Source organism: Podarcis muralis, chromosome 4, assembly GCF_964188315.1.
Source record: "Podarcis muralis chromosome 4, rPodMur119.hap1.1, whole genome shotgun sequence".
Lineage (NCBI taxonomy): Eukaryota > Metazoa > Chordata > Lepidosauria > Squamata > Lacertidae > Podarcis > Podarcis muralis.
The window spans coordinates 94,599,358-94,612,977 of NC_135658.1; positions in this window are offsets into that span (position 1 = coordinate 94,599,358).

Sequence of the window (13,620 nt, forward strand, 5' to 3'; positions counted from 1 at the left end):
TTGCAACCGTTTGGCACCATTTTTGAGTAAATTGCCGAAAGTCAGATTTTTGCTGAAATTGTGACCCCGGGGCTTAGGGATTTTTTCAAAAAAATCTTTTTCTGCCAGTGACGTTGTTTAGGGCTGATTTCTTGTCCTGTGGTAAAAAGCCTGCTGTTTCGACCGCCAAACCTCTCAGGGGACCATTTGCAACCGTTTGGCACCATTTTTGAGTAAATTGCCGAAAGTCAGATTTTTGCTGAAATTGTGACCCCGGGGCTTAGGGATTTTTTCAAAAAAATCTTTTTCTGCCAGTGACGTTGTTTAGGTCTGATTTCTTGTGCTGTGATAAAAAGCCTTCGGTTTAGACCGCCAAACCTCTCAGGGGACAATTTGCAACCGTTTGGCACCATTTTTGAGTAAATTGCCGAAAGTCAGATTTTTGCTGAAATTGTGACCCCGGGGCTTAGGGTTTTTTTCAAAAAAATCTTTTTCTGCCAGTGACGTTGTTTAGGGCTGATTTCTTGTCCTGTGGTAAAAAGCCTTCTGTTTCGACCGCCAAACCTCTCAGGGGAGCATTTGCAACCATTTGGGAACATTTTTGAGTGAATGGCTGAAAGTCAAAATTTTGATGAAATTGTGACCCCGGGGCTTAGGGATTTTTTCAAAAAAATCTTTTTCTGCGATTGACGTTTTTTAGGGCTGATTTCTTGTCCTGTGGTAAAAAGCCTGCTGTTTCGACCGCCAAACCTCTCAGGGGACCATTTGCAACCGTTTGGCACCATTTTTGAGTAAATTGCCGAAAGTCAGATTTTTGCTGAAATTGTGACCCCGGGGCTGAGGGATTTTTTCAAAAAAATCTTTTTCTGCCAGTGACGTTGTTTAGGGCTGATTTCTTGTCCTGTGATAAAAAGCCTTCGGTTTAGACCGCCAAACCTTTCAGGGGACAATTTGCAACCGTTTGGCACCATTTTTGAGTAAATTGCCGAAAGTCAGATTTTTGCTGAAATTGTGACCCCGGGGCTTAGGGATTTTTTCAAAAAAATCTTTTTCTGCCAGTGACGTTGTTTAGGGCTGATTTCTTGTCCTGTGGTAAAAAGCCTTCTGTTTCGAACGCCAAACCTCTCAGGGGAGCATTTGCAACCATTTGGGAACATTTTTGAGTGAATGGCTGAAAGTCAAAATTTTGATGAAATTGTGACCCCGGGGCTTAGGGATTTTTTCAAAAAAATCTTTTTCTGCGATTGACGTTTTTTAGGGCTGATTTCTTGTCCTGTGGTAAAAAGCCTGCTGTTTCGACCGCCAAACCTCTCAGGGGTACATTTGCAACCGTTTGGCACCATTTTTGAGTAAATTGCCGAAAGTCAGATTTTTGCTGAAATTGTGACCCCGGGGCTTAGGGATTTTTTCAAAAAAATCTTTTTCTGCCAGTGACGTTGTTTAGGGCTGATTTCTAGTCCTGTGGTAAAAAGCCTTCTGTTTCGAACGCCAAACCTCTCAGGGGAGCATTTGCAACCATTTGGGAACATTTTTGAGTGAATGGCTGAAAGTCAAAATTTTGATGAAATTGTGACCCCGGGGCTTAGGGATTTTTTCAAAAAAATCTTTTTCTGCGATTGACGTTTTTTAGGGCTGATTTCTTGTCCTGTGGTAAAAAGCCTGCTGTTTCGACCGCCAAACCTCTCAGGGGTACATTTGCAACCGTTTGGCACCATTTTTGAGTAAATTGCCGAAAGTCAGATTTTTGCTGAAATTATAACCCCCCCCCGGGGCTTAGGGATTTTTTCAAAAAAATATTTTTCTGCCAGTGACGTTGTTTAGGGCTGATTTCTTGTCCTGTGGTAAAAAGCCTGCTGTTTCGACCGCCAAACCTCTCAGGGGACCATTTGCAACCGTTTGGCACCATTTTTGAGTAAATTGCCGAAAGTCAGATTTTTGCTGAAATTGTGACCCCGGGGCTTAGGGATTTTTTCAAAAAAATCTTTTTCTGCCAGTGACGTTGTTTAGGTCTGATTTCTTGTGCTGTGATAAAAAGCCTTCGGTTTAGACCGCCAAACCTCTCAGGGGACAATTTGCAACCGTTTGGCACCATTTTTGAGTAAATTGCCGAAAGTCAGATTTTTGCTGAAATTGTGACCCCGGGGCTTAGGGTTTTTTTCAAAAAAATCTTTTTCTGCCAGTGACGTTGTTTAGGGCTGATTTCTTGTCCTGTGGTAAAAAGCCTTCTGTTTCGACCGCCAAACCTCTCAGGGGAGCATTTGCAACCATTTGGGAACATTTTTGAGTGAATGGCTGAAAGTCAAAATTTTGATGAAATTGTGACTCCGGGGCTTAGGGATTTTTTCAAAAAAATCTTTTTCTGCGATTGACGTTTTTTAGGGCTGATTTCTTGTCCTGTGGTAAAAAGCCTGCTGTTTCGACCGCCAAACCTCTCAGGGGAGCATTTGCAACCGTTTGGCACCATTTTTGAGTAAATTGCCGAAAGTCAGATTTTTGCTGAAATTGTGACCCCGGGGCTGAGGGATTTTTTCAAAAAAATCTTTTTCTGCCAGTGACGTTGTTTAGGGCTGATTTCTTGTCCTGTGATAAAAAGCCTTCGGTTTAGACCGCCAAACCTTTCAGGGGACAATTTGCAACCGTTTGGCACCATTTTTGAGTAAATTGCCGAAAGTCAGATTTTTGCTGAAATTGTGACCCCGGGGCTTAGGGATTTTTTCAAAAAAATCTTTTTCTGCCAGTGACGTTGTTTAGGGCTGATTTCTTGTCCTGTGGTAAAAAGCCTTCTGTTTCGAACGCCAAACCTCTCAGGGGAGCATTTGCAACCATTTGGGAACATTTTTGAGTGAATGGCTGAAAGGCAAAATTTTGATGAAATTGTGACCCCGGGGCTTAGGGATTTTTTCAAAAAAATCTTTTTCTGCGATTGACGTTTTTTAGGGCTGATTTCTTGTCCTGTGGTAAAAAGCCTGCTGTTTCGACCGCCAAACCTCTAAGGGGGAAAATTTGCAACCGTTTGGCACCATTTTTGAGTAAATTGCCGAAAGTCAGATTTTTGCTGAAATTGTGACCCCGGGGCATAGGGATTTTTTCAAAAAAATCTTTTTCTGCCAGTGACGTTGTTTAGGGCTGATTTCTTGTCCTGTGCTAAAAAGCCTTCTGTTTCGACCGCCAAACCTCTCACGGGAACATTTGCAACCATTTGGGAACATTTTTGAGTGAATGGCTGAAAGTCAAAATTTTGATGAAATTGTGACCCCGGGGCTTAGGGATTTTTTCAAAAAAATCTTTTTCTGCGATTGACGTTTTTTAGGGCTGATTTCTTGTCCTGTGGTAAAAAGCCTGCTGTTTCTACCGCCAAACCTCTCAGGGGTACATTTGGAACCGTTTGGCACCATTTTTGAGTAAATTGCCGAAAGTCAGATTTTTGCTGAAATTATAACCCCCCCCCGGGGCTTAGGGATTTTTTCAAAAAAATCTTTTTCTGCCAGTGACGTTGTTTAGGGCTGATTTCTTGTCCTGTGGTAAAAAGCCTGCTGTTTCTACCTCCAAACCTCTCAGGGGTACATTTGCAACCGTTTGGCACCATTTTTGAGTAAATTGCCGAAAGTCAGATTTTTGCTGAAATTATAACCCCCCCGGGGCTTAGGGATTTTTTCAAAAAAATCTTTTTCTGCCAGTGACGTTGTTTAGGGCTGATTTCTTGTCCTGTGGTAAAAAGCCTTCTGTTTCGACCACCAAACCTCTCACGGGAGCATTTGCAACCATTTGGGAACATTTTTGAGTGAATGGCTGAAAGTCAAAATTTTGATGAAATTGTGACCCCGGGGCTTAGGGACTTTTTCAAAAAAATCTTTTTCTGCGATTGACGTTTTTTAGGGCTGATTTCTTGTCCTGTGGTAAAAAGCCTGCTGTTTCGACCGCCAAACCTCTCAGGGGAACATTTGCAACCGTTTGGCACCATTTTTGAGTAAATTGCCGAAAGTCAGATTTTTGCTGAAATTGTGACCCCGGGGCTTAGGGATTTTTTCAAAAAAATCTTTTACTGCCGGTGACGTTGTTGAGGGCTGATTTCTTGTCCTGTGATAAAAAGCCTTCGGTTTCGACCGCCAAACCTCTCAGGGGAGCATTTGCAACCATTTGGGAACATTTTTGAGTGAATGGCTGAAAGTCAAAATTTTGATGAAATTGTGACCCCGGGGCTTAGGGATTTTTTCAAAAAAATCTTTTTCTGCGATTGACGTTTTTTAGGGCTGATTTCTTGTCCTGTGGTAAAAAGCCTGCTGTTTCGAAGGCCAAACCTCTCAGGGGAACATTTGCAACCGTTTGGCAACATTTTTGAGTAAATTGCCGAAAGTCAGATATTTGCTGAAATTGTGACCCCGGGGCTTAGGGATTTTTTCAAAAAAATCTTTTTCTGCCGGTGACGTTGTTGAGGGCTGATTTCTTGTCCTGTGATAAAAAGGCTCCTGTTTCGACTCCCAAACCTCTCAGGGGAACATTTGCAACCGTTTGGCATCATTTTTGAGTAAATTGCCGAAAGTCAGATTTTTGCTGAAATTGTGACCCCGGGGCTTAGGGATTTTTTCAAAAAAATCTTTTTCTGCCAGTGACGTTGTTTAGGGCTGATTTCTTATCCTGTGATAAAAAGCCTTCTGTTTCGAACGCCAAACCTCTCAGGGGAGCATTTGCAACCATTTGGGAACATTTTTGAGTGAATGGCTGAAAGTCAAAATTTTGATGAAATTGTGACCCCGGGGCTTAGGGATTTTTTCAAAAAAATCTTTTTCTGCGATTGACGTTTTTTAGGGCTGATTTCTTGTCCTGTGGTAAAAAGCCTGCTGTTTCGACCGCCAAACCTCTCAGGGGTACATTTGCAACCGTTTGGCACCATTTTTGAGTAAATTGCCGAAAGTCAGATTTTTGCTGAAATTATAACCCCCCCGGGGCTTAGGGATTTTTTCAAAAAAATCTTTTTCTGCCAGTGACGTTGTTTAGGGCTGATTTCTTGTCCTGTGGTAAAAAGCCTTCTGTTTCGAACGCCAAACCTCTCAGGGGAGCATTTGCAACCATTTGGGAACATTTTTGAGTGAATGGCTGAAAGTCAAAATTTTGATGAAATTGTGACCCCGGGGCTTAGGGATTTTTTCAAAAAAATCTTTTTCTGCGATTGACGTTTTTTAGGGCTGATTTCTTGTCCTGTGGTAAAAAGCCTGCTGTTTCGACCGCCAAACCTCTCAGGGGAACATTTGCAACCGTTTGGCAACATTTTTGAGTAAATTGCCGAAAGTCAGATATTTGCTGAAATTGTGACCCCGGGGCTTAGGGATTTTTTCAAAAAAATCTTTTTCTGCCAGTGACGTTGTTTAGGGCTGATTTCTTATCCTGTGATAAAAAGCCTTCGGTTTAGACCGCCAAACCTTTCAGGGGACAATTTGCAACCGTTTGGCACCATTTTTGAGTAAATTGCCGAAAGTCAGATTTTTGCTGAAATTGTGACCCCGGGGCTTAGGGATTTTTTCAAAAAAATCTTTTTCTGCCGGTGACGTTGTTTAGGGCTGATTTCTTGTCCTGTGGTAAAAAGCCTTCTGTTTCGAACGCCAAACCTCTCAGGGGAGCATTTGCAACCATTTGGGAACATTTTTGAGTGAATGGCCGAAAGTCAAAATTTTGATGAAATTGTGACCCCGGGCTTAGGGATTTTTTCAAAAAAATCTTTTTCTGCGATTGACGTTTTTTAGGGCTGATTTCTTGTCCTGTGGTAAAAAGCCTGCTGTTTCGACCGCCAAACCTCTCAGGGGTACATTTGCAACCGTTTGGCACCATTTTTGAGTAAATTGCCGAAAGTCAGATTTTTGCTGAAATTATAACCCCCCCGGGGCTTAGGGATTTTTTCAAAAAAATCTTTTTCTGCCACTGACGTTGTTTAGGGCTGATTTCTTGTCCTGTGGTAAAAAGCCTGCTGTTTCGACCGCCAAACCTCTCAGGGGACCATTTGCAACCGTTTGGCACCATTTTTGAGTAAATTGCCGAAAGTCAGATTTTTGCTGAAATTGTGACCCCGGGGCTTAGGGATTTTTTCAAAAAAATCTTTTTCTGCCAGTGACGTTGTTTAGGTCTGATTTCTTGTGCTGTGATAAAAAGCCTTCGGTTTAGACCGCCAAACCTCTCAGGGGACAATTTGCAACCGTTTGGCACCATTTTTGAGTAAATTGCCGAAAGTCAGATTTTTGCTGAAATTGTGACCCCGGGGCTTAGGGTTTTTTTCAAAAAAATCTTTTTCTGCCAGTGACTTTGTTTAGGGCTGATTTCTTGTCCTGTGGTAAAAAGCCTTCTGTTTCGACCGCCAAACCTCTCAGGGGAGCATTTGCAACCATTTGGGAACATTTTTGAGTGAATGGCTGAAAGTCAAAATTTTGATGAAATTGTGACCCCGGGGCTTAGGGATTTTTTCAAAAAAATCTTTTTCTGCGATTGACGTTTTTTAGGGCTGATTTCTTGTCCTGTGGTAAAAAGCCTGCTGTTTCGACCGCCAAACCTCTCAGGGGACCATTTGCAACCGTTTGGCACCATTTTTGAGTAAATTGCCGAAAGTCAGATTTTTGCTGAAATTGTGACCCCGGGGCTGAGGGATTTTTTCAAAAAAATCTTTTTCTGCCAGTGACGTTGTTTAGGGCTGATTTCTTGTCCTGTGATAAAAAGCCTTCGGTTTAGACCGCCAAACCTTTCAGGGGACAATTTGCAACCGTTTGGCACCATTTTTGAGTAAATTGCCGAAAGTCAGATTTTTGCTGAAATTGTGACCCCGGGGCTTAGGGATTTTTTCAAAAAAATCTTTTTCTGCCAGTGACGTTGTTTAGGGCTGATTTCTTGTCCTGTGGTAAAAAGCCTTCTGTTTCGAACGCCAAACCTCTCAGGGGAGCATTTGCAACCATTTGGGAACATTTTTGAGTGAATGGCTGAAAGTCAAAATTTTGATGAAATTGTGACCCCGGGGCTTAGGGATTTTTTCAAAAAAATCTTTTTCTGCGATTGACGTTTTTTAGGGCTGATTTCTTGTCCTGTGGTAAAAAGCCTGCTGTTTCGACCGCCAAACCTCTCAGGGGTACATTTGCAACCGTTTGGCACCATTTTTGAGTAAATTGCCGAAAGTCAGATTTTTGCTGAAATTGTGACCCCGGGGCTTAGGGATTTTTTCAAAAAAATCTTTTTCTGCCAGTGACGTTGTTTAGGGCTGATTTCTTGTCCTGTGGTAAAAAGCCTTCTGTTTCGAACGCCAAACCTCTCAGGGGAGCATTTGCAACCATTTGGGAACATTTTTGAGTGAATGGCTGAAAGTCAAAATTTTGATGAAATTGTGACCCCGGGGCTTAGGGATTTTTTCAAAAAAATCTTTTTCTGCGATTGACGTTTTTTAGGGCTGATTTCTTGTCCTGTGGTAAAAAGCCTGCTGTTTCGACCGCCAAACCTCTCAGGGGTACATTTGCAACCGTTTGGCACCATTTTTGAGTAAATTGCCGAAAGTCAGATTTTTGCTGAAATTGTGACCCCGGGGCTTAGGGATTTTTTCAAAAAAATCTTTTTCTGCCAGTGACGTTGTTTAGGGCTGATTTCTTGTCCTGTGCTAAAAAGCCTTCTGTTTCGACCGCCAAACCTCTCACGGGAACATTTGCAACCATTTGGGAACATTTTTGAGTGAATGGCTGAAAGTCAAAATTTTGATGAAATTGTGACCCCAGGGCTTAGGGATTTTTTCAAAAAAATCTTTTTCTGCGATTGACGTTTTTTAGGGCTGATTTCTTGTCCTGTGGTAAAAAGCCTGCTGTTTCTACCGCCAAACCTCTCAGGGGTACATTTGCAACCGTTTGGCACCATTTTTGAGTAAATTGCCGAAAGTCAGATTTTTGCTGAAATTATAACCCCCCCGGGGCTTAGGGATTTTTTCAAAAAAATCTTTTTCTGCCAGTGACGTTGTTTAGGGCTGATTTCTTGTCCTGTGGTAAAAAGCCTGCTGTTTCTACCGCCAAACCTCTCAGGGGTACATTTGCAACCGTTTGGCACCATTTTTGAGTAAATTGCCGAAAGTCAGATTTTTGCTGAAATTATAACCCCCCCGGGGCTTAGGGATTTTTTCAAAAAAATCTTTTTCTGCCAGTGACGTTGTTTAGGGCTGATTTCTTGTCCTGTGGTAAAAAGCCTTCTGTTTCGACCACCAAACCTCTCACGGGAGCATTTGCAACCATTTGGGAACATTTTTGAGTGAATGGCTGAAAGTCAAAATTTTGATGAAATTGTGACCCCGGGGCTTAGGGACTTTTTCAAAAAAATCTTTTTCTGCGATTGACGTTTTTTAGGGCTGATTTCTTGTCCTGTGGTAAAAAGCCTGCTGTTTCGACCGCCAAACCTCTCAGGGGAACATTTGCAACCGTTTGGCACCATTTTTGAGTAAATTGCCGAAAGTCAGATTTTTGCTGAAATTGTGACCCCGGGGCTTAGGGATTTTTTCAAAAAAATCTTTTTCTGCGATTGACGTTTTTTAGGGCTGATTTCTTGTCCTGTGGTAAAAAGCCTGCTGTTTCGACCGCCAAACCTCTCAGGGGTACATTTGCAACCGTTTGGCACCATTTTTGAGTAAATTGCCGAAAGTCAGATTTTTGCTGAAATTATAACCCCCCCGGGGCTTAGGGATTTTTTCAAAAAAATCTTTTTCTGCCAGTGACGTTGTTTAGGGCTGATTTCTTGTCCTGTGGTAAAAAGCCTGCTGTTTCGACCGCCAAACCTCTCAGGGGACCATTTGCAACCGTTTGGCACCATTTTTGAGTAAATTGCCGAAAGTCAGATTTTTGCTGAAATTGTGACCCCGGGGCTTAGGGATTTTTTCAAAAAAATCTTTTTCTGCGATTGACGTTTTTTAGGGCTGATTTCTTGTCCTGTGGTAAAAAGCCTGCTGTTTCGAAGGCCAAACCTCTCAGGGGAACATTTGCAACCGTTTGGCAACATTTTTGAGTAAATTGCCGAAAGTCAGATATTTGCTGAAATTGTGACCCCGGGGCTTAGGGATTTTTTCAAAAAAATCTTTTTCTGCCGGTGACGTTGTTGAGGGCTGATTTCTTGTCCTGTGATAAAAAGGCTCCTGTTTCGACTGCCAAACCTCTCAGGGGAACATTTGCAACCGTTTGGCATCATTTTTGAGTAAATTGCCGAAAGTCAGATTTTTGCTGAAATTGTGACCCCGGGGCTTAGGGATTTTTTCAAAAAAATCTTTTTCTGCCAGTGACGTTGTTTAGGGCTGATTTCTTATCCTGTGATAAAAAGCCTTCGGTTTAGACCGCCAAACCTTTCAGGGGACAATTTGCAACCGTTTGGCACCATTTTTGAGTAAATTGCCGAAAGTCAGATTTTTGCTGAAATTATAACCCCCCCGGGGCTTAGGGATTTTTTCAAAAAAATCTTTTTCTGCCGGTGACGTTGTTTAGGGCTGATTTCTTGTCCTGTGGTAAAAAGCCTTCTGTTTCGAACGCCAAACCTCTCAGGGGAGCATTTGCAACCATTTGGGAACATTTTTGAGTGAATGGCTGAAAGTCAAAATTTTGATGAAATTGTGACCCCGGGGCTTAGGGATTTTTTCAAAAAAATCTTTTTCTGCGATTGACGTTTTTTAGGGCTGATTTCTTGTCCTGTGGTAAAAAGCCTGCTGTTTCGACCGCCAAACCTCTCAGGGGTACATTTGCAACCGTTTGGCACCATTTTTGAGTAAATTGCCGAAAGTCAGATTTTTGCTGAAATTATAACCCCCCCGGGGCTTAGGGATTTTTTCAAAAAAATCTTTTTCTGCCAGTGACGTTGTTTAGGGCTGATTTCTTGTCCTGTGGTAAAAAGCCTGCTGTTTCGACCGCCAAACCTCTCAGGGGACCATTTGCAACCGTTTGGCACCATTTTTGAGTAAATTGCCGAAAGTCAGATTTTTGCTGAAATTGTGACCCCGGGGCTTAGGGATTTTTTCAAAAAAATCTTTTTCTGCCAGTGACGTTGTTTAGGTCTGATTTCTTGTGCTGTGATAAAAAGCCTTCGGTTTAGACCGCCAAACCTCTCAGGGGACAATTTGCAACCGTTTGGCACCATTTTTGAGTAAATTGCCGAAAGTCAGATTTTTGCTGAAATTGTGACCCCGGGGCTTAGGGATTTTTTCAAAAAAATCTTTTTCTGCCAGTGACGTTGTTTAGGGCTGATTTCTTGTCCTGTGGTAAAAAGCCTTCTGTTTCGACCGCCAAACCTCTCAGGGGAGCATTTGCAACCATTTGGGAACATTTTTGAGTGAATGGCTGAAAGTCAAAATTTTGATGAAATTGTGACCCCGGGGCTTAGGGATTTTTTCAAAAAAATCTTTTTCTGCGATTGACGTTTTTTAGGGCTGATTTCTTGTCCTGTGGTAAAAAGCCTGCTGTTTCGACCGCCAAACCTCTCAGGGGAACATTTGCAACCGTTTGGCACCATTTTTGAGTAAATTGCCGAAAGTCAGATTTTTGCTGAAATTGTGACCCCGGGGCTTAGGGATTTTTTCAAAAAAATCTTTTTCTGCCAGTGACGTTGTTTAGGGCTGATTTCTTGTCCTGTGCTAAAAAGCCTTCTGTTTCGACCACCAAACCTCTCACGGGAACATTTGCAACCATTTGGGAACATTTTTGAGTGAATGGCTGAAAGTCAAAATTTTGATGAAATTGTGACCCCGGGGCTTAGGGATTTTTTCAAAAAAATCTTTTTCTGCGATTGACGTTTTTTAGGGCTGATTTCTTGTCCTGTGGTAAAAAGCCTGCTGTTTCGACCGCCAAACCTCTCAGGGGAACATTTGCAACCGTTTGGCACCATTTTTGAGTAAATTGCCGAAAGTCAGATTTTTGCTGAAATTGTGACCCCGGGGCTTAGGGATTTTTTCAAAAAAATCTTTTTCTGCCGGTGAAGTTGTTTAGGGCTGATTTCTTGTCCTGTGATAAAAAGCCTTCTGTTTCGACCGCCAAACCTCTCAGGGGAACATTTGGAACCGTTTGGCATCATATTTTAGTAAATTGCCGAAAGTCAGATTTTTGCTGAAATTATAACCCCCCCGGGGCTTAGGGATTTTTTCAAAAAAATCTTTTTCTGCCAGTGACGTTGTTTAGGGCTGATTTCTTGTCCTGTGGTAAAAAGCCTGCTGTTTCGACCGCCAAACCTCTCAGGGGACCATTTGCAACCGTTTGGCACCATTTTTGAGTAAATTGCCGAAAGTCAGATTTTTGCTGAAATTGTGACCCCGGGGCTTAGGGATTTTTTCAAAAAAATCTTTTTCTGCCAGTGACGTTGTTTAGGTCTGATTTCTTGTGCTGTGATAAAAAGCCTTCGGTTTAGACCGCCAAACCTCTCAGGGGACAATTTGCAACCGTTTGGCACCATTTTTGAGTAAATTGCCGAAAGTCAGATTTTTGCTGAAATTGTGACCCCGGGGCTTAGGGATTTTTTCAAAAAAATCTTTTTCTGCCAGTGACGTTGTTTAGGGCTGATTTCTTGTCCTGTGGTAAAAAGCCTTCTGTTTCGACCGCCAAACCTCTCAGGGGAGCATTTGCAACCATTTGGGAACATTTTTGAGTGAATGGCTGAAAGTCAAAATTTTGATGAAATTGTGACCCCGGGGCTTAGGGATTTTTTCAAAAAAATCTTTTTCTGCGATTGACGTTTTTTAGGGCTGATTTCTTGTCCTGTGGTAAAAAGCCTGCTGTTTCGACCGCCAAACCTCTCAGGGGAACATTTGCAACCGTTTGGCACCATTTTTGAGTAAATTGCCGAAAGTCAGATTTTTGCTGAAATTGTGACCCCGGGGCTTAGGGATTTTTTCAAAAAAATCTTTTTCTGCCAGTGACGTTGTTTAGGGCTGATTTCTTGTCCTGTGCTAAAAAGCCTTCTGTTTCGACCGCCAAACCTCTCACGGGAACATTTGGAACCGTTTGGCATCATATTTTAGTAAATTGCCGAAAGTCAGATTTTTGCTGAAATTGTGACCCCCGGGGCTTAGGGATTTTTTCAAAAAAATCTTTTTCTGCCGGTGAAGTTGTTGAGGGCTGATTTCTTCTCCTGTGGTAAAAAGCCTTCTGTTTCGACCGCCAAACCTCTCAGGGGAGCATTTGCAACCATTTGGGAACATTTTTGAGTGAATGGCTGAAAGTCAAAATTTTGATGAAATTGTGACCCCGGGGCTTAGGGATTTTTTCAAAAAAATCTTTTTCTACGATTGACGTTTTTTAGGGCTGATTTCTTGTCCTTTGGTAAAAAGCCTGCTGTTTCGACCGCCAAACCTCTCAGGGGAGCATTTGCAACCGTTTGGCAACATTTTTGAGTGAATTGCTGAAAGTCAGATTTTTGCTGAAATTGTGACCCCGGGGCTTAGGGATTTTTTGAAAAAAAACTCAACAGTGTAAATAAGTTTTGATGGATGTAATAATGGAATACTGAATGGTATTGTTTCTGTAAAATATGCAGGTAAAGTAAAATGTACCATGGAAAGAGAAGAAGGGAAGTCACTGATACTTTAAAGATGTAAAAATGAGTACTTTACATTGTAAAACGGAAAATTTAATAAAAATTATAGACATATAAAAAAGATAAAACAAGCAAAAATGCCCCCAGCAGCATAAATCAACATGAAACAGCATAAAAACCCAAAGGGGTGAGGAATATAAAAAGTACTAAAAATATGCAAATATTGTGCAAAGGCCTGTAAGAATAAAAAGTCTTTTACCTGGTGGTAGGTTATAATGCTAGTATCTTTGAGGGCATTGCAGTGGGTTGCTATTAACCCAAAGGTTCCCCCACCTCACTTCATTGGGTGGGGGAACATGCAGAACATCACAAGATCTTAGGGGCCAAGCTTGAGCGGTATTTATGGGGAAAGACAGTCCTTTAAGATAACCTGGCGCAAAATTATTTGGGGCTTTGAAGGCTAACGGCAGCACTTTGAATTGGACACAGACCGGAAGTCCTCGCAGACGACAAAAATGTGTGCTGGCGTCCTCTGAACCAGCTGACGGTCCTGGGTTGCTTTCAAAGGATGGCACATTGGACTCATCAAAACACATTGACTGGGGGAGGTCATTTAAAGGAGGCAAGTAGTGCTTTCAAGTAGTAGCCATCAAAGTTCTCTGTGTTGTTGTTTTTTAAATGACCATAATTAATGAATTATTCCATATAGCTAACATAGTGAGGAAACATGCCTTTGAGGGATTCAGCTGATTTAGTCTTCAATTTAAAAAAAAAGTGGGACAAACAAGTTCACCGCATGTACTTTGTTAAAGGAAAATATAATGAAAATGATGTATAGATGGTATTTGACTCCTGTAAAATTAGCAAGGATATATCATAATTGTGACAATATATGTTAGAAATGTAAAGAAAAGGAAGGAACCTTTTATCATATGTGGTGGACCTGTCCCAAGGTGAAAGACTTCTGGGAAAATATTTATAATGAATTGAAAAAAAATGTTGAAATATCCATTTATAAAGAAACCAGAGGCCTTTCTTCTTGGAATAACAGGTTTGGAATTGCCCAAGAAAGATGTTAAATTATTTTTGTATGCCACAACTGCTGCTTGTATTTTGTTAGCTAAAAAGTGGAAAACC